General features: G+C 42.4%; 1 protein-coding gene and 1 long non-coding RNA gene across 2 annotated transcripts in view; one reads left to right on the top strand and one right to left on the bottom strand.

Annotated features, from left to right (window-relative positions):
* Positions 1-25,704, top strand: part of LOC111957264 (XK-related protein 4-like) — a 70,261-nt gene that overhangs the window by 4,035 nt on the left and 40,522 nt on the right. The window lies entirely within an intron of this gene.
* Positions 18,330-19,474, bottom strand: LOC111957265 (uncharacterized). Its single transcript, XR_002876353.2, has 2 exons — positions 19,201-19,474; positions 18,330-18,728 (listed from the first exon to the last, which is right to left on the bottom strand). It is a non-coding gene; the product is annotated as an uncharacterized lncRNA (long non-coding RNA).

The following is a 25,704-nucleotide window of genomic DNA, read 5'->3' as shown; positions in this document are numbered from 1 at the left end:
CGTTACGTGTGTGTATGCAAGTGTCTGTGCCTATGTTTGTGTTGCTTCACAGTCGCTGCTGTTCCATGAGGTGGTTTTTATCTGTTTTTTAAATATAATTTTACTGCTTGCATCAGTTACTTGATGTGGAATAGAGTTCCATGTAGTCATGGCTCTATATAGTACTGTGCGCCTCCCATAGTCTGTTCTGGACTTGGGGACTGTAAAGAGACCTGTTGTGGCATGTCTTGTGGGGTATGCATGGGTGTCCGAGCTATGTGACAGTAGTTTAGACAGACAGCTCGGTGCATTCAACATGTCAATACCTCTCATAAATACAAGTAGTGATGAAGTCAATCTCTCCTCCACTTTGAGCCAGGAGAGATTGACATGCATATTATTAACATTAGCTCTCTGTGTACATCCAAGCGCCAGCCATGCTGTCCTTTTTTGTGGACCTGACCACACGACTGAACAGTAGTCAAGGTGCGACAAAACTAGCGCCTGTAGGACCTGCCTTGTTGATAGTGTTGTTTAGAAGGCAGAGCATCGCTTTATTATGGACAGACGTCTCCCCCTCTTAGCTACTACTGTATCAATATTTTAACCATGATAGTTTACAATCTAGGGTTAATCCAAGCGGTTTAGTCATCTCAACTTGCTCAATTCCACATTATTTATTACAAGAGTTAGGTGAGGTTTAGTGAATGTTTTGTCCCAAATACAATCCTTTTAGTTTTAGAAATATTTAGGGCTAACTTATTCCTTGCCACCCACTCTGAAACTAACTGCAGCTCTGTTAAGTGTTGCAGTCATTTCAGTCGCTGTAGTAGCTGACGTGTATAGTGTTGAGTCATCCGCATACATAGACACTCTGGCTTTACTCAGTGGCATGTCATTAGTAAAAAAAAATTTTTTTAAAAAGCAAGGGGCCAAAACAGCTGTCCTGGGGAATTCCTGATTCAACCTGGATTATGTTTGAGAGGCTTCCATTAAAGAACACCCTCTGTGTTCTGTTAGACAAGTAACTATTTATCCACATTATAGCAGGGGGTGTAAAGCCATAACACATACGTTTTTCCAGCAGCAGACCATGATCGATAATGTCAAAAGCTGCACTGAAGTCTAACAAGACAGCCCCCACAATCATTGTTCTCATAAATTTATCATCAGTAGTCCAGATGTTTGTTGTATACGTCACATCTTTGGATTGACACTTACAGTACCAGTCAAAAGTTTGGACACGCCTACTCATTCAAGGGTTTTTCTTTATTTTTACTATTTTCTACATTGTAAAATAATAGTGAAGACATTAATACCATGAAATATCATATGGAATCATGTAGTAACCAAAATGTTTTTACACAAATCAAAATATATTTTACATTTGAGATTCTTCAAAGTAGACAGCCTTTGCCTTGACAGCTTTGCACTCTTGGCATTCTCTCAACCAGCTTCACCTGGAATGCTTTTCCAACAGGAGTTTACGAACATGCTGAGCACTTGTTGGCTGCTTTTCCTTCACTTTGCAGTCCAACTAATCTCAAACCATCTCAATTGGGTTGAGGTCGGTGATTGTGGAGACCAGGTCACCTGATGCAACGCTCCATCACTCTCCTTCTTGGTCAAATAGCCCTTACACTGCCTGGAGGTGTGTTGGGTTATTGTCCTGTTGAAAAACAAATGATAGTCCCACTAAGCGCGAACCAGATGGGATGGCGTATCACTGCAGAATGCTGTGGTAGCCATGCTGGTAAATAAATCACTGGCAGTGTCACCAGAAACGCATCCCCACACCATCACACCTCCTCCTCCATGCTTTACGGTGGGAACTACACAGCCGTTCTATTCTGTGTCTCACAAAGACAGAGCGGTTGGAACCAAAAATCTCAAATTCAGACTCATCAGACTACAGGACAGATTTCCACCGGTCTAATGTCCATTGTTTGTGTTTCTTGGCCCAAGCAAGTCTCTTCTTATTATTGTTGTCTTTTAGTAGTGGTTTCTTTGCAGCAAATTGACCATGAAGGCCTGATTCATGCAGTCTCATCTGAATAGTTGATGTTGAGATGTGTCTGTTACTTGAACTCTGAAGCATTTATTTGGGCTGCAATTTCTGAGGTGCAGTTAACTCTAATGAACTCATCCTCTGCAGCAGAGGTAACTCTGGGTCTTCCTTTCCTGTGGCGGTCCTCATGAGAGCCAGTTTCAGCATAGCGCTTGATGGTTTTTGCGACTGCACTTGAAGAAACTTTCAAAGTTCTTTGAACTTGGTATTTTACCAAATAGGGCTATCTTCTGTATACCACCTCTACCTTGTAACAACACAATTGATTGGCTCAAATGCATTAAGAAGGAAAGAAATTCCACTTTTTTTTTTTTTTAGCAAAGCACACCTGTTAATTGAAATGCATTCCAGGTGACTACCTCATGAAGCTGGTTGAGAGAATGCTAAGAGTGCAAAGCTGTCAAGGGGTGGCTACCTCAAAGAATCTCAAATATAAATATATTTTGATTTGTTTAACACTTTTTTGGTTACTACATGATTCTATATGTGTTATTTAATAGTTTTGATATCTTCACTATTATTCTACAATGTAGAAAATAGTAAAAATAAAGAAACCCAGGAATGAATAGGTGTGTACTGTATCTCACAATGGAATACACCCGATTGCATTTCAAATGAGCAGCCAGGCAGCCTCAGTGTATACAGTATATTCAGTGCATTCGGAAAGTATTCAGACCGCTTGACTTTTTCCACATTTTGTTACGTTATGGCCTTGTTCTAAAACTGATTAAATATTTTTTTCCTCATCAATCTACACACTACCCCATAATGACAAAGTGAAAACAGATTTAGAGATTTTTGCAAATGTATTAAAAATAAACATACCTTTTTTTACATAAGTATTCAGACCCTTTGCTATGAGACTCGAAATAGAGCTCAGGTGCATTCTGTTTCCATTGATCATCTTTGATGTTTCTACAACTTGATTGGAGTCCACCTGTGGCAAATTCAATTGATTGGACATGATTTGGAACGGCTCACACCTGTCTATATAAGGTCCCACAGTTGATAGTGCATGTCAGAGCAAAAACCAAGACGTGAGGTCAAATGAAGTGTCCGTAGAGCTCCGAGACAGGATTGTGTCGAGGCATAGATCTGGGGAAGGGTACCAAAACATTTCTGCAGCTTTAAAGGTCCCCAAGAACACAGTAGCCTCCATCATTCTTAAATGGAAGAAGTTTGGAACTACCGAGACTCTTCCTAGAGCTGGCCGCCCGGCCAAACTGAGCAAGCTTCTGCCCCGCTTGCTCAGTTTGGCCGGGCGGCCAGCTCTAGGAAGAGTCTCGGTGGTTCTAAACTTGGTCAGGGAGGTGACCAAGAACCCGATGTTCACTGACAGAGCTCCAGAGTTCCTCTGCGGAGATAGGAGAACCTTCCAGAAAGACAACCATCTCTGCAGCACTCCACCAATCAGGCCTTTATGGTGGAGTGTCTATATGGAAGCCACTCCGTAAAGGAACATGAAGCCCGCTTGGAGTTTGCCAAAAGGCAGCTAAAGACTCTCAGACCATGAGAAAAAAGATTCTCTGGTCTGATGAAACCAAGATTTAACTCTTTGGCCTGAATACCAAGCGTCACGTCTGGAGGAAACCTGTCACCATACCTATGGTGAAGCATGGTGGTGGCAGCATCATGCTGTGGGGATGTTTTTCAGCGGCAGGGACTGGGAAACTAGTCAGGATCGAGGGAAAGATGAACAGAGCAAAGTACAGAGAGATACTTGATGAAAACCTGCCCCAGAGCTCTCAGGACCTCAGACTGGGGCCAAGGTTCTACTTCCAACAGGAAAATGACTCTAAGCACACAGCCAAAACACCGCAGCAATGACTTCGAGTCTCTGAATGTCCTTGAGTGGCCCAGCCAGAGCCCAGACTTAAACCCGATCGAACATCTCTGGAGAGACCTGAAAATAGCTGTGCAGCGACACTCCCCATCCAATCTGACAGAGCTTGAGTTGATCTGCAGAGTAGAATGAGAGAAACTCCCCAAATACAGGTGTGCCAAGCTTGTAACGTCATACCCAAGACTCAAGGCTGTAATCGCTGCCAAACTCTGTTTTTTTTGTCATCATTATGGGGTATTGTGTGTAGATGGATGAGGAATAGAAACGATTTAATACATTTTAGAATAAGGCTATAACGTAACAATATGGAATAAGTCAAGGATTCTGAATACTTTCCGAATGCACGGTGTCATTTATTAGTGTATCTGTACTTTACTATTTCTATTTTTGATGACTTTTAGTTTTACTCCACTACATTCCTAAATAAAATAGTCTAGTTACTCCATACATTTTCCCTGACACCCAAAAGTACTCTTTACATTTCCAATGCTTAGCAGGACAGGAAAATGGTCCAATTCACACACTTATCAAGAGAAAATCCCTGGTCATCCATACTGCCTCTGATCTGGCCAATTCACTAAACACATGCTTCTTTTGTAAATGATTGTGTAAATGTTGGAGTGTGCCCCTGGCTATCCGTCAATTAAAACAACAAGTAAATCATGGCGTCTGGTTTGCTTAATATAAGGAATGTGAAATGATTTGTACTTTTGATACTTATGTATATTTAAAACCAAATACTGCTTTTCTTTTTACTCAAGTAGCATTTTATTGGGTGACTTTTACTTGAGTAAAAATAAAGATACCTTAATCGAAAATGACTCAAGTGTGACATTTGGGTACTTTTTCCACCACTGTCTACCAGCTGGACCAAACCGTTGAGGTTTTGCTCCAGATCCTCTCCAGATCCACCCACCTTTTCTACGATAGCTCACTGGCAATTGGATTCGGAACACATCATTTAAGCACAGAATTCACTGGCGCTGGAAGGAAACATCTAGAGTTCTGCTTTCTGGTCACGCCCAGTGTCCATGTTATCTCTCACTACTGTAGAAATACACTATCTCTGGAAGATTGATCATCATCAGAGTGATCGTATAACGGTTGTATAGTTTAACGAGTCAATGGGCCAGGCTTCTGCTATACATACTGTATATTGCTATACAACTCTAACTTCATGAGTCAGTCCCTTATGTATAGAGCTTGTATAGAGCTATTATGTACATTGTAATGTATACAGTACAACACTCTTTATTGAATCCAATGCATTCTCTAGCTGCATCCTCATTTTGTCAACCATTGTGTTCATACTGAATCCTGTCATGGAGATGCCTCTCCTTCTATACTTCCCAAATATCACCCTATTCCTTATGTAGTGCACTACTACCCTATGAGCAAAAGTAGTGCAGTATATTAGTAATAGGGAGCCATTTGGGACGCGGACCTTGTCTTGTGTGTGAAGTATCATTCTTAGGACGCCATGTATAAGTGATGTATGGTAGCATCAGTGTATCTTCAATCTGTACTAATGACTACATTTTGTGTAGGATGATGCTAGTAGGCTATTTTGTATTTGGAAGACTGTCATATTTCTAATCTGTGCATAGTATGCATCACAGGTTGTAGTTTCAAGTTCTGGTTACAGAGAATGAGGCATATTTGCTGTTGATTTATTTTTGGAGTACAATTGTCAACACTATTTCACAGAGTTCTGAATTAAAACACGTACATAGTCTTCAATGGTAATAGTTTTCATGTTTTGATTAGTTAACAGTCCCCTGTTCGTCAGGGGCGCTGTGAGAGTTATTTAAGAACTATTCAAAGAGGTAGGGTTTCAGACATTTCTGAATATGGGCAGGAACTCTATCGTCTTGACTTTAGGGGGAAGCTTGTTCCACCATTGGGTGCCAGGAAAAATAAGAGCTATGACTGGGTTGGGAGCTGCCCTCCTGTAGAGGTGGGAGGGCTAAGAGACCAGATGTGGCGGAACGGAGTGCTAAGGTTGGGATGTAGGGTTTGAACATACCCTGAAGGTAAGGAGGGGCAGTTCCCCTTGCTGCTCCGTAGGCAAGCACCAGGGTCTTGAAGATGATGCGAGCTTTGGCTGGAAGCCAGTGGAGTGTGCAGAGGAGCGGAGTGACATGGGAGAATATAGGAAGGTTGAAAACCAGGCGGGCTGTGGCATTCTGGATAAATTGCAGGGGTTTGATGGCACAAGCGGGGAGCCCAGCCAACAGAGCTGAAATAGTCTAGACGGGAAATTACAAGTGCCTGGATTAAGACCTTCGCCGCTTCCTGTGTGAGGAAAGGTTGTACTCTACGGATATTGTAGACTATGATCCTGCAGGAGCGAGTCACTTTTTTGATGTTTGCAGAGAACGACAGGGTGTTGTCCAGGGTCACCCCAAGGTTCATTGCACTTTGGAAGGAGGACACTGTGGAGTTGTCAACCATGATGGAGAGATCTTGGAGCGGGCAGGCCTTCCACGGGAGGAAGAGCAGCTGTTTGGTCGAGTTTGAGGTGGTGGGCCGACATCCAAGCTGAGATGTATGCAAGACACGCAGAGATGCGTGTCCCCACCTGGGTGTCAGAAGGGGGAAGGAGAAGGGTAGTTGAGTGTAATCCGCAAAGCAATGATGGGAAAGACCATGTGGAGGATCTGGCAGAGCCGAGTGACTTAAAAAAATATTAGGGTGTAGATCAACTTTAATATTGCAGAAAGACTATAGCTACCACCAATGTAATTGTCTGCATCACTTCCAATCCCCCATATATTTTTGCAAATATACATACATACGCACCCGCACACATATCTTTAAAAATATATATTTCCTTTATTACCCTCCACCCCTCCCCCAATTGGAGCAAACGAGTGAACAACCATGCTTAGGCCTGTATTTCCAGCTTATACATACTATATACATTTTATGGACACAGTCTATTTTACAATAGTTTCATTTAGTTTGTTTTTAACTCTTGTCCTTCCTCTACTCTCAACCTCTCCCATATATTTATGATGTTCATCCGGTTTGATTTCTATTTGCCATATCTTTCAAACTGTGCTCTTTTCAAAAAAGTTCTTAACCTATATATGTTTTACGGGCACAATATGTTTTACATTAGTTATCTTGTTGATATTAGTCCCAACCTTCAGCTCCATTCAATCCTTCCCATCTATCTCTTAACACCATCCATATTGGATTTCTATTTGACATAATTGTCCTGTTTCACAAAAGTTCTGAACCTTTCTATTCTCATTGTTTCTACAAATTTTAAATTGAAAGTATTATTATATTATTAATCGATTGACTATGACTTTTCAGATCGCCCAGTAGTGCTCCAGGAAATATTGCAATTCTTCAGCCATTCCTGGACCTGTGACCAAAAATAAGCTACATATGGACAGTACCAAAACAAATGATCAAATGATTCTGCCTCTTCGCAGCAAATTCTGCAGAGCTGGGAAGGTTGTATCCCCCATATAAATAACATTCTATTGGTTGAAAGAATTCTGTATAATAAAAAATCCAAGTTTTGCGCATCAGTTCATAAACCATGTGCCATGGAATCAGTCCCTCAAATCTCTTCCCAACTATTTTGCAATCTATATGGCACAGCTGTCAATTTTTTGGTCCTTAAATGAAACTGGTATACTTTTTTTATTTATCACTATTTTCTTGAACCAATTATGGTCTTTAATGTAGGGCCGACAGACAAGTTCCTTACTTTTTTCCACTTCCACTTTCCTTTTGTATATCTGAGTTTTGTTTGTTCTGTCTTTTCTGGTGGATTAAATTGAAATTGCAACCAACTTTCTATGGCTTGTTTTAAAAATAGCGAGTGACTTGGTGAAAAGAGAAAAAAAGGAGAGGACCTAGAACCGAACCCTAGGGGACACCAGTAGTGAGAGCACATGGTTCAGACACAGATCCTCTCCACGCCACCTGGTAGGAGTGACCTGCCAGGTAGGATGCAATCCAGGAGTGTGCAGAGCCCGAGACGCCCAACCCTGAGAGGGTGGAGAGGAGGATCTGATAGTAAACTGTGTTGAAGGCAGCGGATAGATCTAGGGGGATGACAACAGAGGAGAGAGAGTCAGCTTTGGCAGAACGGAGAGCCTCTGTAACACAGAGGAGAGCGGTCTCAGTTGAGTGAGCTGCCTTGAAGCCTGACCGGTTAGGGTCAAGAAGATCATTCTGAGAAAGATAGAGAGAGAGTTGGTCAGACAGCAGGCTCAAGTGTTTTGGAAATAAAATAAATAAGGGATATATATAATCTTCTTTTTACCCCCTTTTTCGCCCAAATTTTGACCTTGCTGCATCTCCCCAACGGGCTCGGGAGGCAAAGGTCGAGTCATGCATCCTCCGAAACATGACCCGCCAAACCGTGCTTCTTAACACCCGCTCGCTTAACCCGGAAGCCAGCCGCACCAATGTGTCGGAGGAAACACCGTTCACCTGGCCAGCCGGACATCACTAGTCACAGGATTTAATCTGGCAAGAGAGGGGAGAAAGAGGTCAAGGTGTAGGGTAGTTCTGTGTGAGTGGGATTAGTGGGCCAGTAGGCTGAGTGAATGAGGAGCGGATGCCATCAACCTATTTTTTCATTAGTGGTTTACAAAGTCGTTCGCAGAGAGTGAGGGGTGTCGGTTGAGGATTAAGGAGGGAAGAGAAAGTGGAGAAGAGTTTCGCAGGGCTGGAGGCAGAAGCTTTTAGAGTGATAGGGATGGAGGACAGATGGCGAGAAAAGGAAACAAAGTAGGGATCAGAGACACGGAGGGGGTTACAGTGAGATTAGTAGGCGAACAGCCTCTAGTGAAGATGAGGTACAACATATTGCCTGCGTTGTGAGTATGTGGTGACTGGGAAAGAGTGAGATGAAAAGTTAATTAAATTGAAATTAATTGAAGTCAGGCGTCGGGGGGTTGAAGTCGCCTAGTACGATGAGTGGTGAGCCATCATCGGGAAATTAGCTTATCAAGGTGTCAAGCTCATTGAGGAACTCTCCAAGGGCACCTGGTGGGCAATAGATGACAATGTTAGGCTTGAGTGGACAAGTGACAGTGACTGCATGGAATTCAAATTTGGAGATGAACAGATGAGTGAGGGAGAAAATAGAAAATCTCCAGAAATGAGTAGCACGGTGCAACCACCACGACTACCAGATGCTCTCGGACTATGAGAGAACACCTAGTCAGATGACGAGAGAGCAGCTGGAGTAGCAGCGTTCTCTGGGGTAATCCATGTCTCTGTCGGTGCCAAAAAGTGTAGGGACTGGAGGGCAATATAGGCTGAGATTAACTCCGCTTTATTGAACGCAGACCTACAGAGAGGAGAGAGGAGCGAACTGGGATAGAAACCACACACATACTTGCCAAAGCTACAAAAGAGCTAAATGAGATCAGAAAATACCTAGGTAAGATACTCAAGTGAGAGAGTGATGTGGAGCTTTCCTCTCTTTACTTCCTCAAACAACTCGCCAGAACAACTCGGAAGAACGTCTTTGTTTCGGCGACAACATTGTCGTTTGACAATACCACCGTTTACAGCTGCCACTGAAAAAACAGGGGAAACTAAAGTACCAACAATAATTGCCTAGCAAAGGTGAAAGACTTGCCTAGTAGAGGTGAAGAAAACACCCCCTAACATACAATACACCCATAAATTATCACGACTGTTAAACAAATAGGCCTGAAACTAGTCCACAGCAACAAGTACTGAGCAATGATTTAAGTAGGCTACTAGGTAAAAGACAGCAATTAAATTAAATTTCCCTAGCAAGACAATACCAACAACTAAAAATTCCGCTGGAGAAGGCAGACGTTTAACGTGTGCCCAACCAATTGTGTTTTTTTTGTTTGTAACTTAGTTCTTAAACTTATTTTGTACATAATGTTGCCGCTACCGTCTCTTATGACCAAAAATAACTTCTGGACATTACTCACCACGCGATTACCCACCACAGACTGGCAGAATCCTTTTTTCCCTTTAACGAGTCTGACGAGCCCAACGCGAACAATATACTGCTTTCTCGGGAACAGGCCCAGATCCCCGTGATTTGTGTGAAGAGGAGGCAGAGAAAAAGGGGCCAAAGGGAGGTCTGCCTTCTGAGAATTCGTAGGCGATCAAATAAACCCCCACTTCCTTCCATTCTGCTAGCAAACGTTCAATCGGTGGAGAATAAAATGGATGACCTACGAGCAAGATTAAACTACCAACAGGACGTTCAAAACTGTAATATCTTATGCTTCACTGAGTCATGGCTGAACAACGACACTATCAACATACAGCTGGCTGGTTATACGCTGTATCGGCAGGATAGAACAGCGGCGTCTGGTAAGACAAGGGGTGGCGGGCTATGTATTTTTTATAAATAACTAAGGAATATCTAAGTAAGTCTCGAGCTATTGCTCACCTGAGGTAGAGTATCTCATGATAAGCTGTAGACCACACTCTACCTAGAGAGTTTATTTTTCGTAGCTGTTTACATACCACCAGTCAGAGGCTGGCACTAAGACAGCATTGAATGAGCTGTATTCCGCCATAAGCGAACAAGAAAAAGCTCACCCAGAGGAGGCGCTCCTAGTGGCCGGAGACTTTAATGCAGGGAAACTTAAATCAGTTTTACCTCATTTCAATCAGCATGTTAAATGTGCAACCAGAGGGGGGGAAAAAAACTCTGTGTGTGGAGTAAAGGTGGTCCAGAGACGCATACAAAGCTCTCCCTCGCCCTCCATTTGGCAAATCTGACCATAATTCTATCCTACTGATTCCTGCTTACAAGCAAAAATTAAAGCTGGAAGCACCAGTGACTAGATCAATTAAAAAAGTGGTCAGATGAAGCAGATGCTAAACTACAGGACTGTTCTGCTAGCACAGACTGGAATATGTTCCGGGATTATTCCGATGGCTTTGAGGAGTACACCACATCAGTCACTGGCTTCATCAATAAGTGCATCGATGACGTTGTCCCCACAGTGACCATACGTACATACCCCAACCAGAAGCCATGGGTTACGGGTAACATCCGCACTGAGCTAAAGGAGCAGGTTGACAGCTTCACGTTCCTTGGTGTCCACATCACCAACAAACTAACATGGTCCAAGCACACCAAGACAGTCATGAAGAGCGCACGACAAAACCTATTCCAGCCACCCTAGTCATAAACGGTTGTCTCTTCTACCGCACGGCAAGCGGTACCGGAGCGCCAAGTCTAGATCCAAGAGGCTTCTAAACAGCTTCTACCCCCAAGCCATAAGACTCCTGAACACCTAATCAAATGGCTACCCAGACTATTTGCATTGCACCCCCCCCCCCCCCCCCTCCCCCCTCTTTTACACTGCTGCTACTCTGGTGTTATCATCTGTGCATAGTCACTGTAACTCTACCTACATGTACATATTACCTCAACTAACCGGTGCCCCAGTACCCCTCTGTACAGTGCCTTGCAAAAGTATTCATCCCCCTTGGCGTTTTTACTATTTTGTTGCATTACAACCTGTTGCATTACAACCTGTAATTACAACCAATTACCTTCATAAGTCACATAATTTGTTAAATAACAGACCACCTGTGTGCAGTCTAAGTGTCACATGATCTGAGTGTATATATACACCTGTTCTGAAAGGCCCCAGAGTCTGCAACACCACTAATCAAGGGGCACCACCAAGCAAGCGGTACCATGAAGACCAAGAGACTCAAACAGGTCAGGGACAAAGTTGTGGAGAAGTACTGATCAGGGTTGGGTTTTTAAAAAATATAAGAAACTTTGAACATCCCACAAAGCACCATTAAATCCATTATTTAAAAAATTTTAAGAATATGGCACCACAACAAACCTGCTAAGAGAGGGCCGCCCACCAAAACTCATAGACCAGGCAAGGAGGGCATTAATCAGAGAGGCAACAAAGAGACCAAAGATAACCCTGAAGGAGCTGCAAAGCTCCACAGCGGAGATTGGAGTATCTTTCCATAGTACCACTATAAGCCGTACACTCCACAGAAGAGTGGCCAGAAGAAAGTAATTGCTTGAAGAAAAAAAATAGGCAAACACATTTGGTGTTTGCCAAAAGGCATGTGGGAGATTCCTCAAACATATGGAAGAAGGTACTCTGGTCAGATGAGGCTAAAATTTAGCATTTTGGCCATCAAGGAAAACACAATGTCTGGCGCAAACACAACACCTTTCATCACCCCGAGAACACCATCCCCACAGTGAAGCATGGTGGTAGCAGCATCATGCTGTGGGGATGTTTTTCATCAGCAGGGACTGGGAAACTGGTCAGAATTGAAGGAATGATGGATGGCACTAAATACAGGGACATTCTTGAGGGAAACCTGTTTCTGTCTTCCAGAGATTTGAGACTGGGACAGACGTCCACCTTCCAGCAGGACAATGACCGTAAGCATACTGCTAAAGCAACACTTGAGTGGTTTAAGAGGAAACATATAAATGTCTTGGAATGGCCGAGTCAAAGCCCAGACCTCATTCCAATTGAGAATCTGTGGTATGACTTAAAGATTGCTGTACACCAGCTGAACCCATACAACTTGAAGGAGCTGAAGCAGTTTTGCCTTGAAGAATGTGCAAAAATCCCAGGGCCAAGCTTAGAGAGACATACGCCAAGAGACTTGCAGCTGTAATTGCTGCAAAAGGTGACTCTACAAAGTATTGACTTTGGGGGGGTGAATAGTTATGCACGCTCAAGTTGTTTTTTTCTTTTTTTTCTACACCTGTTGTATTCGGCCCATGTGACTAATAAAATTTTATTTTATTTTATTGAATCATATGATGCTACATAAGCTACTTATGGTTATATGATTCCCTCCCACATACTGAAGTATACCTAAAGGTGCACAAACTGTCTTTTGTGTAAAATACAGTGTGTACTGTGTCAAACCTACTTCCTCTCACTTACACATTGCAGTATATTAGTACTTGCCCACTCAATCCCAGTAGACCATGTATTTATTTACCTAGTGTGGGGCAAGCTGTTGCTATAACATCAGAACACCATTCTAGAGGATAACTCAGCAATGCAATGCTGTAGAGGCAGCTGAAAATAAACCACAGCAATTGGACTTTTAATTAGTAGTTTTCCGATTACGTCATACTATATGCTTACCTGTTGACACCTGCTGGCTAGTTAGTCTGGATGAGTAACTGCCTACCTGTATTGTGGTGTGATGTTGGATGGTGCTGGGAGGGAGAGAAAGAGAGGGGGAGGGAGAGGCCACACACACACCAGATGGGCTCATACTGCCCACCCAGCATCAGGAAACAAAAAACCCAACAACTGGTGTCGCTCTCTCCTAATTGCCCCATAGTGAAACAGGTTGTTTTCCGCTCCCTTCCAGTACTGCAGTTTGAGTGCCTTTCTTTTAATTAATGTTGCAACATGCCTCATTTAACAAACAAACAAACAACTTCAAAGTTAATCAGTGCTGCCATGGTGCGCTGTGTACATAATGTGTATTTATTCACTGCAGACCCCCATCCTTCCAAAAGGATGTCTTACTAGGAAACACCCTGTGAAATGCATGTATTCTTTTTTTTACAGTTTCCTGCATGTATCTGCTTTGGAATGGTCAGCCTTTGGACAAAACAATGATGACAAACCTACTTAACTACCACTTGTTTATTATATTCACTGTGAGGCTAATACATTTAATGACTGACTGACCTAGTGGGGGCAACTTAATGACACAGCAGGCTAACCCTGTGCATTCCATATTGATCATTAAGAATTTCTACTTAAAGAGCAACTTGGTCCTGAATGTTTGTGATGCATTACAGCGCTCTTTAGTGGGTATTGATGCTCCTGATGGTTTATTGGCAGTTTAATATTTCATTTCTGTATGGCTTGATTGCGTCTTACGTGTACAAGGTGGACTATAAAGTATGATTGCGTGATTGACCGTAACATCCCCTGTGAGAGTCGTCAAACCATAGATTGTGTAGAAATTAAACAGATAATGGTTATTCTGTATAATGCAGTTGTTAGTTAACTGTGGGAAATAGTGAAAACAATATTATACCTCTGACTCAATGTCCAAAATAAGGTGTGACAAATTTAAACCTCTGTTTTTAACCATATTTGTTTGAGTATGGTGTATTGAATATTAACTTGAGGAATTACAAAGCAAATGGAAGTTGATTCAATTTATAATCGGTAAACATAGGAAAATTCCTAAGCGCTGCGTACCTCAGAGGAAAGCTGTTTCCTTAAACTGCCACATTTCAGAGAGACTGCTTCTTATACCAGTGAATGGCCCAACAAGTAAGCCTCCTAAATGTATTACTGTGGTCATGAGTGGAGCAGCTTGCTTCCATTGAGCTCCTCCATTATGGAGAAGGCATTCTGTAGGCTTTAGCAGCATGGGGGACTTAAAGCTGATACATACTCCCCATTCAAGGAGTAGAAGGATTGTATAGGATTGGAACCCACTGCTCCAGTCAATACAGAGCGGGAGCAAGCAACACACTCTAAGTCCCATAATGCACAAGGCTCCCAGGGGGATACCTGGCTGGAGTGTTCCATCAACAACACTGCTCCAACACCCCCTCTGCCACTTTCATCCATGTCAGTTTTTTTTAAATCATCTCCCCACCAGCCAATGACACACAAGGTTCCATAAAGACTATGACCTGTGCTTCTTTTTCCTCTATTTCCTATAATCAGAACACAAGAGTCAAAGGGAGGATAGAGGAAGTATTTGCTCTCCCACTGATGACATAACACAGCACTTCTTGTTCCTGAAGGAGTCACAGAGAGAGTAGAGGAGAACAGTGTCTCCATCAGGGAGGGATGTCCACCTTGGATGAACATTTAACCAGATGCTCAGCCTATCGAGTTGCTCTTTCTCCGTTTTCCCCTCAACCCACCCCCTCCAGTTTTGGATGGACCTGTCACTGTCCATTTGTTCTCTGGATTAAAATGAAGACCCTTACCCCATAAAGCACCCCCAACAATTTCCAACAATTGTTTACAGACAGATTATTTCACTTATAATTCACTGTGTCACAATTCCAGTGGGTCAGAAGTTTACATACACTAAGTTGACTGTGCCTGTAAACAGCTTGGAAAATTCCAGAAAATGATGTCATGGCTTTAGAAGCTTCTGATAGGCTAATTGACATAATTTGAGTCAATTGGAGGTGTACCTGTGGATGTATTTCAAGGCCTACCTTCAAACTCAGTGCCTCTTTGCTTGACATCATGGGAAAATCAAAATATTTTTTTCATCTGTACAAACAATAGTATGCAAGTATAAACACCTTGGGACCACGCAGCCGTCATACCGCTCAGGAAGGAGACACGTTCTGTCTCCTAGAGATGAACGTACCTTGGTGCGAAAAGTGCAAATCAATCCCAGAACAACAGCAAAGGACCTTGTGAAGATGCTGGAGGAAACCGGTACAAAAGTATCTATATAAACGAGTCCTATATCGACATAACCTGAAAGGTCGCTCAGCAAGGAAGAAGCCACTGCTCCAAAACCGCCATAAAAAAAGCCAGACTACGGTTTGCAACTGCACATGGGGACAAAGATTGTACTTTTTGGAGAAATGTCCTCTGGTCTGATGAAACAAAAATAGAACGGTTTGGCCATAATGACCATCGTTATGTTTGGAGGACAAAGGGGGCCGCTTGCAAGCCGAAGAACACCATCCCAACCGTGAAGCACGGGGGTGGCAGCATCATGTTGTGGGGGTGCTTTGCAGCAGGAGGGTCTGGTGCACTTCACAAATTAGATGGCATCATGAGGGGGGAAAATTATGTGGATATATTGAAGCAACATCTCAAGACATCAGTCAGGAAGTTAAAGCTTGGTCGCAAATGGGTCTTCCAAATGGACAATGACCCCAAACATACTTCCAAAGTTGTGGCAAAATGGCTTAAGGACAACAAAGTCAAAGTATTGGAGTGGCCATCACAAAGCCCTGACCACAAATTTGTGGGCAGAACTGAAAAAGCGTGTACGAGCAAGGAGGCCTACAAACCCGACTCAGTTACACCAGCTCTGTCCGGAGGAATGGGCCAAAATTCACCCAACTTATTGTGGGAACCTACCCAAAAAGTTTGACCCAAGTTAAAGAATTTAAAGGCAATGCTACCAAATACTAATTGAGTGTATGTAAAGAAATAAAATGAAAGAAATAAAAGCTGAAAGAAATCATTCTCTCTACTATTATTCTGACATTTCACATTCTTAAAATAAAGTGGTGATACTAACTGACCTTAGACAGGGAATTTTTACTAGGATTAAATGTCAGGAATTGTGAAAAACTGAGTTTAAAAGTATGTAAACTTCCAACTTCAACTGTATTGTTGCTGCTACCATCTCTTATGACCAAAAAGAGCTTCTGGATATCAGAACTTGGATTATTCACCTCGAATTGGACGAGGAGTTCTTCTTCAATGAGTAGGACGCGAGGGATATACTATGGACACCCGACCAGGCCCAGAGATTCACTGGAAAAAGAAACGTAGGTTTCGTGGAAGGAGATCAGGATGCCTTGTGAGGATCAGGCGACGAGAGGCTAATCTGTCCTTGCCTTCCGTTCTGCTAGCTAACGTTGAATCGCTGGAAAATAAATGGGACGAACTGAAAGCACGTATATCCTACCAAAGGGACATTAAAAACTGTAATATCTTATGTTTCACCGAGTCGTGGCTGAACGACGACATTAAGAACATACAGCTAGCTGGTTATACACTATCGGCAGGACAGAACAGCAGCCTCTGGTAAGACACAGGGCGGGGGCCTATGCATATTTGTAAACAATAGCTGGTGTACGATATCTAAGGAAGTCTCAGGGTTTTGCTCGCCTGAGGTAAAGTATCTCATGATAAGCTGTAGACCACACTATCTACCTAGAGAGTTTATCTGTATTTTTCGTAACGGTCTACATACCACCACAGACCGAGGCTGGCACTAAAACCGCACTCAATGAGCTGTATTCCACCATAAGCAACAGGAAAACACTCATCCAGAGGCAGCGCTCCTAGTGCCCGGGGACTTTAATGCAGGGAAACTTAAATCAGTGTTACCTAATTTCTATCAGCATATTAAATGTGCAACCAGAGAGGAAAAAATTCTAGACCACCTTTACTCCACACACAAGCTCTCCCTCGCCCTCCATTTGGAAAATCTGACCATAACTCTTATCCTCCTGATTCCTGCTAACAAACAAAAATTAAAGCAGGAAGCACAAGTGACTCAGTCAATAAAAAAGTGGTCAGATGAAGCAGATGCTAAAGTACAGGACTGTTTTGCTAGCACAGACTGGAATATGTTCCGGGATTCTTCCGGAGGAGTACACCACATCAGTCACTGGCTTTATCAATAAGTGCAATGAGGACGTAGTATCCAGTGACTGTACGTACATACCCTAACCAGAAGCCATGGATTACAGGCAACATTTGCACTTAGCTAATGGGTAGAGCTGCCGCTTTCAAGGATGCTTATATGAAATCTCGCTATGCCCTCCGACGAACCATCAAACAGGCAGCCACCCTAGTCATAGTCTGTTTTCTCTGCTACCGGCAAGCGGTACCGGAGCGCCAAGTCTATTTCCAAGATGCTTCTAAACAGCTCCTAACCCCCAAGCCATAAGACTCCTGAACAGCTAATCAAATGGCTAGGGATTTTTAGGGATTTTCTTAGAACTGCATTGTTGGTTAAGGGGTTGTAAATAAGCATTTCACTATAAGATACCTGTTGTATTCGGCGCATGTGACAAATAAAATTTGATTTGAAACTACTACAGCTACTTCTCCGAAATGGCCTCCCAGAGTGGAGCCAATAGTAGAGCAGTCATGGTGCCAACAAGCTCTTCAGGCTGGCCAGCAGGTTGCACATCTCTCAAAGATTAGCTCCCAGGCTCCATGTCGGTGTGAGTGTGTGTGCCAGAGTCTTGAATTGGCACACAGAGGCTCCATTTGAAAACATCTGTCTCACGTGTGTGTGTGTGTGTGTGTGTGTGTGTGTGTGTGTGTGTGTGTGTGTGCACGCATGCGTGCGTGCATTATAGAATTATAGGATCTCTATGGTGTGTGAGGCCTGGGTATCGGCCAACGTGCCAGGCAGTCCTGGGTCCATGCCTCTACAATCTGCCCACCATGTGATGGGATGTTAGGATCTTTCTCCACCACCTGGATGTTGAATATACCCCAGGCTTAGCGCTGACACAAGATAGTCAGGATGACATCATTCAGGAGCTTCTTTATCTATTAATAAGTGCAGTAACTTCTGATTATGGGCCAGTACAGAATAGATCCACTACATAGTATATTAACCCTTGTAGAGATGAAACGGTATGAAAATTTCATATCACGATTATAGTGACCAAAATTATCACGGTTATCAGTATTATCACAGTATTATTAAAATGTGCTGGACATTTTCAAAAAGTACTGATACACACACTGAAATCATTTCACCAAGTTTTATATTGAAAACAAATAAACAACAAATAAAATTAGCAGCACTATGAAATTTGTGTGTGCATAAACATTAAAATAATAACGTTAACATTAAAGATGCCACCATGTGGCCATGAGAGGTAACAGTTTCCCTAGTGCAGATTTAAATTAACACAACCTTAAGTAGGCAAATCAAATAAACAAACAACAAATAAAATTAGCAGCACTCACTTTGTAGTGAGGCACGCCAACCTTCATCAGCCTCAGAACAAATTGAAATGGCATCATGTCCTTTGCAATGAGGTCTTGAGCATTTTTTGGATGCTTTTTAAATGCTTGCTCGAGTGTCTGTCACAACTGTAGATGAGGGACCAGTAGCATCACAGGGTTTGCCTGCTGCTCGCCCACTCTGTAAACAAGGGAATAGCAAATGTATTATTATAATTATTATAATTATTAGTTACATTATTATTAACACACAATTTACATAAATACAAATTAGTCTTAAGAAGATAGTAATTGCAATGAGCCCAACAATTGACATAAATACAGGAGTCTTGTATAGGAGTCTACAGTGTTTCTCCTGTTGGAACACTTTTACAAACAAGTCGACGTCTGCCGGATTTTAAATGAACAAAATATGTTGGTTGGGTGACTTAAAACTACATAACGTGTTATCGTGTGCAATGGGCGAATAGAGTCTGCAGACACCCAACGCATACAGCAGCAGAACAACGTGTAGTGTTTTTACAAGAGTAGGTAACACTGAAAGCTTCAGTTTACATTATTGACAAGCTATTAGCAAGTCAGACAGACAAACCATGACATTTTCCCCCATTCCGAAGTCCCCACATCATGCATTGAGCTAAAAGTTAACTTACCTTGTATTCGCTATAAAGTAGTGGGTGGTGATCACGAAGATGACTCAAGAGATTTGAAGTGTTGCCCCCTTTCGCAGCGATTGTTTTTGCATGTTCTGCAGACAGGGTGACCATCTTCGATTAAGTTTCCCTCAGCACTCTATACGACCACACTTCAGATTTGGTCCTCTTAGAAGCCTGAAAAATCTCCCGGCGCTGGCGCTGTCACTGCCTTCCGCCATGTTTTCACACGAAACAAACCCCACGTTGCATGCTGCGCCTGCGTCAAACTGTTGCTAACTTTAGTTAATGCTGGACAGTATTTACCGTGAGTTTTTCACGGTTTGAATGATAATTCAAATTTGAAACGGTAATACTAATCGTTTCATCCCTAAACCTCTGCATTATGCTCACAGTTTACGAATGTAGTGATAATAGTTTTCTTTACAAAAAATCTGACCGATTTAAATATTTCAAACACATGAATGACTTCAGAATCGTATCACATTATGATGAACTGCCTGCATGAAGACTTCAGATCTCTATATAAAAGTTGTAAAAATTATTACAGGGGTGCTCATATTTGCGGTTGGCAGGCTTCTGTCCTGCGCATCTCAGATTATGGGCTTTAACATAGGCTCCTGCCGAGTTGATTGGTCTCCATGGCAATGGAGGTAGAGACTAATGGCTATGCCTTTTCTTTGTATTTCTTTCATTTCTGATGTTGTTGAGAAATTAACCTGGCAGTGAACAGCTACCTGTCTGTCTGTATGTCTGTCTATCTGTCTATCCGTGTCTTTCTGATGCAAAAAAATTACTTTCTATGCCTGTGCTATGTGATTGTCCCACCTACCTATCTTAAGATGAATGCACTAACTGTAAGTCACTCTGGATAAGTGTCTGCTAAATGACTATAATGTAAAAAATAATGGCTGATATGTAAGAATGTGCTTCATTAATGGTATTTTGTGGTGATAGAATTACATCAGCAGTGATTGTCATCACACACTGTCTGTTGTTTGATGGTAACTGGCAGAAATTTGGAGAAAAAAAATGTTTTCACAGAAACAGAGTACAATCACCTACATACTGCTATCAAACACCCACACTACTTTCAAGCTCACAATATTAAGGCTCTTCCTCTGATACATGAAATGGCCTAAAGCAAAGTAGTTGTTGTATTGCATGTTTTACATATAAAATTTTGTACCGAAAATAGATACTACATTTTACATGGCCACTTCATAAGCAGACACTTTCTGTCATTCCATCCTTTACCTGTACTAACATATGAGGTGTTTGTGCATGTTTGTGTATGTGTGACAGAGATGCTCTCTAAAGAGGCCCTGTGCTATGTGCGTTTTGAAGATTGTCACTCCCTGAGTCCTCAGTCAGAGCAAGGCTGCTGTGTGTGACTGTGGCTATGTGCAGGCCAGGCCAGGGAACAGTGCGTTGTCAGCAGGACAGCTTCAGCGTGAGCCATGATGTGCAGGCAGTCAGTCCTCTCCTCAGAGCCAGGATACTGCTGCCTGCTGCTATCCAAACACAGGGCCTGGTGGGCCATTGTAGTGTCAGGGGTCCTGGCACCTTAGGCTCACTAGACAACCCTACACTCACAGGACACCATCCCCCGGACCTTGAGTGTGTTGTGTGTGTGATCTTGAATGCACACTTTTCCAATATTATATCAAACTGTTAAATACAAAATAGTTCTCATTTCTAAAAATAGAAATGTAAGATTGGACCAGTGTAAAGAAAGAAACTAGCACACCACACTTCTTCCATTATCAACCGATAGCAGGCGAGTGACAGGGGCTCTGTCGCTGCTGCAGTAGTCTAGTTTGCTGCTGTCACTTCTCGTTGATTGTGTTCTCTGACTTTGTCTCCAGGCGGTGTAGAGGCATGCCGAATCTCACCATGACAGTTCTACAGATGTAACTCTGGGTTTGATTATTCAGGCCAAGGCTCTGGTGTTGATACATTCACTTCCTGCTAATCCTACTGCTGCAGTCCCCAATGTCAAGTCAAACCATTCTGACCTCATCATGCCTGCCTTAAAACCACTCACCCCTACTGTCACAGTAAACTATAACGACACAAGGCGAGACCCAGATACAGACACTGGAGGCAGATGGTTTGAGCTCTGATATTTGTTATAGTCCAAGAGGTATGTAAAAGGCAAGTCGGGGACAGGCAAGAGTTCATAACCAGTTCAGAGTCCAAAACGTTACAGGGTAGCAGGCAGGCTCGAGGTCAGGGGCAGGCAGGTAGGCTCAGAGTCAGAACAGGCAAGGGTCAGAACCAGGAGGAGGAGAAAAAACAGACTGGGAAAAACAGGAGCTAGGAGAAAAATGCTGGTTGACTTGGCAAACAAGATGAACTGGCACAGACAGACAGAAAACACAGGTATAAATACACGGGATAATGGGGAAGATGGGCGACACCTGGAGGGGATGGAGACAAGCACAAGGACAGGTGAAACAGATCAGGGTGTGACAGTAAACATTACTAAGAACATGCGCATGAAGTAAATCGATAGGCCCTTGTGCTTATTTGATGGATGAGAAAGAGTTTTCATTGTGAACATGGTGCTAAACACACCAAAAAAAGGTTATTTGGCTTGTAATCATAGTGGATCCCTTTTTGGTGCTATATACAGTGCATTCGGAAGGTTTTCACACCATTAACCTTTTTCCACATTTTGTTATGTTAAAGCCTTATTCTAAAGGGGATTAAATAAAACATTTTCCTCATAAATCTACACACAATAGATGCTTCTACAACTTAATTGGAGTTCACCTGTGGTAAATTAAATTGATTGGACATGATTTGGAAAGGCACACACCTGTCTATGTAAGGTCCCACAGTTCACAGTGCATGTCAGAGTAAAAACCAAGCCATGAGATTGAAGGAATTGTCTGTAGAGCTCTGAGATCTAGGGAAGGGCACAGATCTGGGGAAGGGTACCAAAAAAAATCTGCAGCATTATAGGTCCCCAAGAACACGGGCCATCATTCTTCAATCGAAGAAGTTTGGAACCAAGAAGACTCTTCCTAGAGCTGGCCGCCCGACCAAACTGAGCAATCAGGGGAGAAGGGCCTTGGTCAGGGAGGTGACCAAGAACCTGATGGTCACTCTGACAGAACTCCAGAGTTCCTCTGCTGAGATGGGAGAACCTTCCAGAAGGACAACCATCTCTGCAGCACTCAACCAATCAGGCCTTTATGGTATAGTGGACAGACGGAAGCCACTCCTCAGTAAAAGGCACATGACAGCCCGCTCTGAGTTTGCCAAAAGGCACCTAAAGGACACTCAGACCATGAGAAACAAGATTCTTTGGTCTGATGAAACCAAGATGGAACTTTTTGGCTTGAATTCCAAGCATTACATCAGGAGGAAATCTGGCACCATCCCTACGAAGCATGTAAAGCATGGTGAAGCATGGTGGTGGCAGCATCATGCTGTGGGGATGTTTTTCAGCGGCAGGTCCTGGGAGACAAGTCAGGATGGAGGGAAAGATGAAAGGAGCAAAGTACAGAGAGATCCTTGATGAAAACCTGCTCCAGAGCAAAAACCTTCCAACAGGACAATGAACCCTAAGCACACAGCCAAGACAATGCAGGAGTGGCTTCGAGACAAGTCTATGAATTTCCTTGAGTGGCCCTGCCAGAGCTTGGACTTGAACCCGATTGAACATCTTTGGAGAGACCTGAAAATAACTGTGCAGTGACGCGCCCCATCCAACCTGACAGAGCTTGAGAGGATCTGCAGAGAAGAATGAGAGAAACTCCCAAAATACAGGTGTGCCAAGCTTGACTTGTCTAGTTAAATAAAGGTTACATAAAACAATAGAATGGTGTGTGGGCGTATACAAGTCATTAAAAATATTAATGCAAGTAGATCGCTGATTGGCCAGCTCATCCTCCTCTAGACCGCGGATTGGCTAGCTGCTCCTCAGGGAGATGACATCATGTTCTATAAGGAAATAGCAAGCATTTTTTAAACGGTCTGTTTGAGATACAAGTTTGACGTGGGATTTTTTTATTGTTTTTTTCCCTCCAATTGATGTTTTGGCCACATACAACTATAGGACAAGTCAACAACATCATTTTGGATATGAGTTGACGGGATTCTCTGGTACTTTTCTATACTTCTAGCCAGTAGTTCTGAAAGTAGCATTCACGAGCCAAAAGTGGTCCCTGAAAATTGCGTACTACGGCACATATGTGCAGATACAGTATGTGCATCATGTAATAGCGCTCTCTCTCGTTCTTCTGTGTGTGCATGACGTGCATCTTGCTAGCTGTCACTCGTATGGTGAGGTGCTGAAGCTCATTGTTTGAACTCAAATTGCAATAGTGCTGGACCAGGTGGGGGAAAATGTAGGGAAAGGGCGCAGCACATTTTCCAGAAAAACGTTGCTTTCAAACTAGTGATTTCATGGCTAATTGAGGTAAGACAGTAATATTGCTCATAGATTATGCATGTATGAATAACACATTGGCACATCCAGCCCAAAGTGGAAGGTTTAAAAAATACTTAGTAGTCGCCAAAGTTCCAGAGCATGTCTTTAACAGAATATATATATATATATATATATATATATATATAGAAAGTGAGATGTTCACTGGGCAGTTTGTCACGCCCTGACCTTAGTTATCTTTGTTTTCTTTATTATTTTGGTTAGGTCAGGGTGTGACGAGGGTGGTATGTGTGTTTTTGTCTTGTCTAGGGTTTTGGGTATGTYTAGGTGTGTGTGTGTAGTCTAGGCATTATGTAGGTCTATGGTGGCCTAGATTGGTTCCCAATCAGAGGCAGCTGTTTATCGTTGTCTCTGATTGGGGATCCTATTTAGGTTGCCATTTTCCAGTTTGGTTTGTGGGTGATTGTCTATGAGATGTTGCATGTCTGCCATTGTTATACTTAGCTTCACATTTGTTTTGTATTAGTTTGTTAAGTGTTCTTCGTTTCATTAAAGAAGATGTATTCACATCACGCTGCGCTTTGGTCTCCTCACTATGACGAACGTGACACCGTTACTGTAATTCACAAGTTGAATCCAGTGTACTGGAACGAGATCTGGAATGGCTGGGGCTCACTAAGCATAGAATTGAGAACCACTGATTTAGTCGTTTCTCAAAACACAAGGCCTAATGTGAGTCTTTCACAAAACACCATTACTGGCCATAGTGACATTTAACATTTAATGACATAACACAACAGATTAGGTAAACTGGAGTAAAATTCTCACTCACGGTTGCACAAAAAGAGCTGTGAGCAGACCAAGCCCCAAAATATTTGTACGCCCCTCATTTTAGTTATCACTACAAGATTAAAGAAAACTTTTCTGATCTGCAAAGAACTGTTGAAAGGCTCAAAGGGTTATTTGAGTCATTATGGTTCCACATAGAACCATCACCCTTACCAAATAACCAAATAGGGGACAAAGCTCTTTATCTAACAATGAAACAGCTGTAGCAAATTACTCAGACAGAGTGCTGAGTCAGTGAAGAGAGAAGGCTTATTACTTAACTAGCTGAGTCTTATTCCCATACTTAATGACAAGACATGATGACTAGACTTACAGTGGGGTGAGGTTGCCAGAAATAGTATTTTTATTCAACTTTTGAAGTAGAATAAAGTTGTTTACTACCCTCCATCCTGTGGATAAAATTGTTCTATGTGATCATGAGCGGCAAATGGCTGTCAGCAAACAATGCAAAGTTTCTCTCACAACTATTTTCTTAGGCTTAGGGGGGATACAGCGTTTATTAGCCGGTGTGCGGCGAGGCGGTGACAAACTTTGAGGTATATGAATGCATCTCAAGTCAGGGATTAGACTTGGTCTAGGAGGAATCCCAAACACCAGATTTCCTTTTGATGTCATAGAGAGCTATTTATGTTGCCTTTGATGATGTGTAAACGTCCTTGCATTTGACAATGGATATCAAAGGGTTTTAGTCAAGGGGACTGTTGGACGTATTCATTGACAGACAGTGTTTTATACATTTTGCTTGGAGAAATATGAGGGACAGCTGAGGTATGTGGAATGTATTTTCTGAATAAAGTTTGTAAGGATATAATACAGGTCTCTTATGCCTCAAATGTTCAGTGTTTTACTGAAAAGAACATTGCATATTTCAGTATATGACGAACATCTATAGAAATGTTTACTCTCTCTATTATGTTGTTCATGGAATTGTGAATGGCTTGCCTTGAATGTCTTTACCTACCGCTCTAGCTACAGCTACATAAACCTCAGTTAACCTTCAGTAATATTCTGAATAGAAGTGAATCCTGAATAGAAGTGGTTAGGTTGCAAGCTTGCTTTTTGTCGTAGAGTATTCTCCAAATATAACATTCAGGTTTAATTCCAAAATAACTCAATCAATGTTTAGAATTTTTTCTTCACTTACTAAAAATCACTATTTTCTATGTGTTGGTAGCATCATTGATCATCTCCGGTCTGGGTGTGTAGTAAGCGTTGGTTAGAGAGGTGGTGAATGTTCCCTAACAATCCTGGGC

This window comes from Salvelinus sp. IW2-2015, linkage group LG32 (assembly GCF_002910315.2).
Source record: "Salvelinus sp. IW2-2015 linkage group LG32, ASM291031v2, whole genome shotgun sequence".
NCBI classification, from domain to species: Eukaryota; Metazoa; Chordata; class Actinopteri; order Salmoniformes; family Salmonidae; genus Salvelinus; species Salvelinus sp. IW2-2015.
Note: the sequence above shows the minus strand (reverse complement) of the source record. Positions and strands in the feature narration are given on the sequence as shown.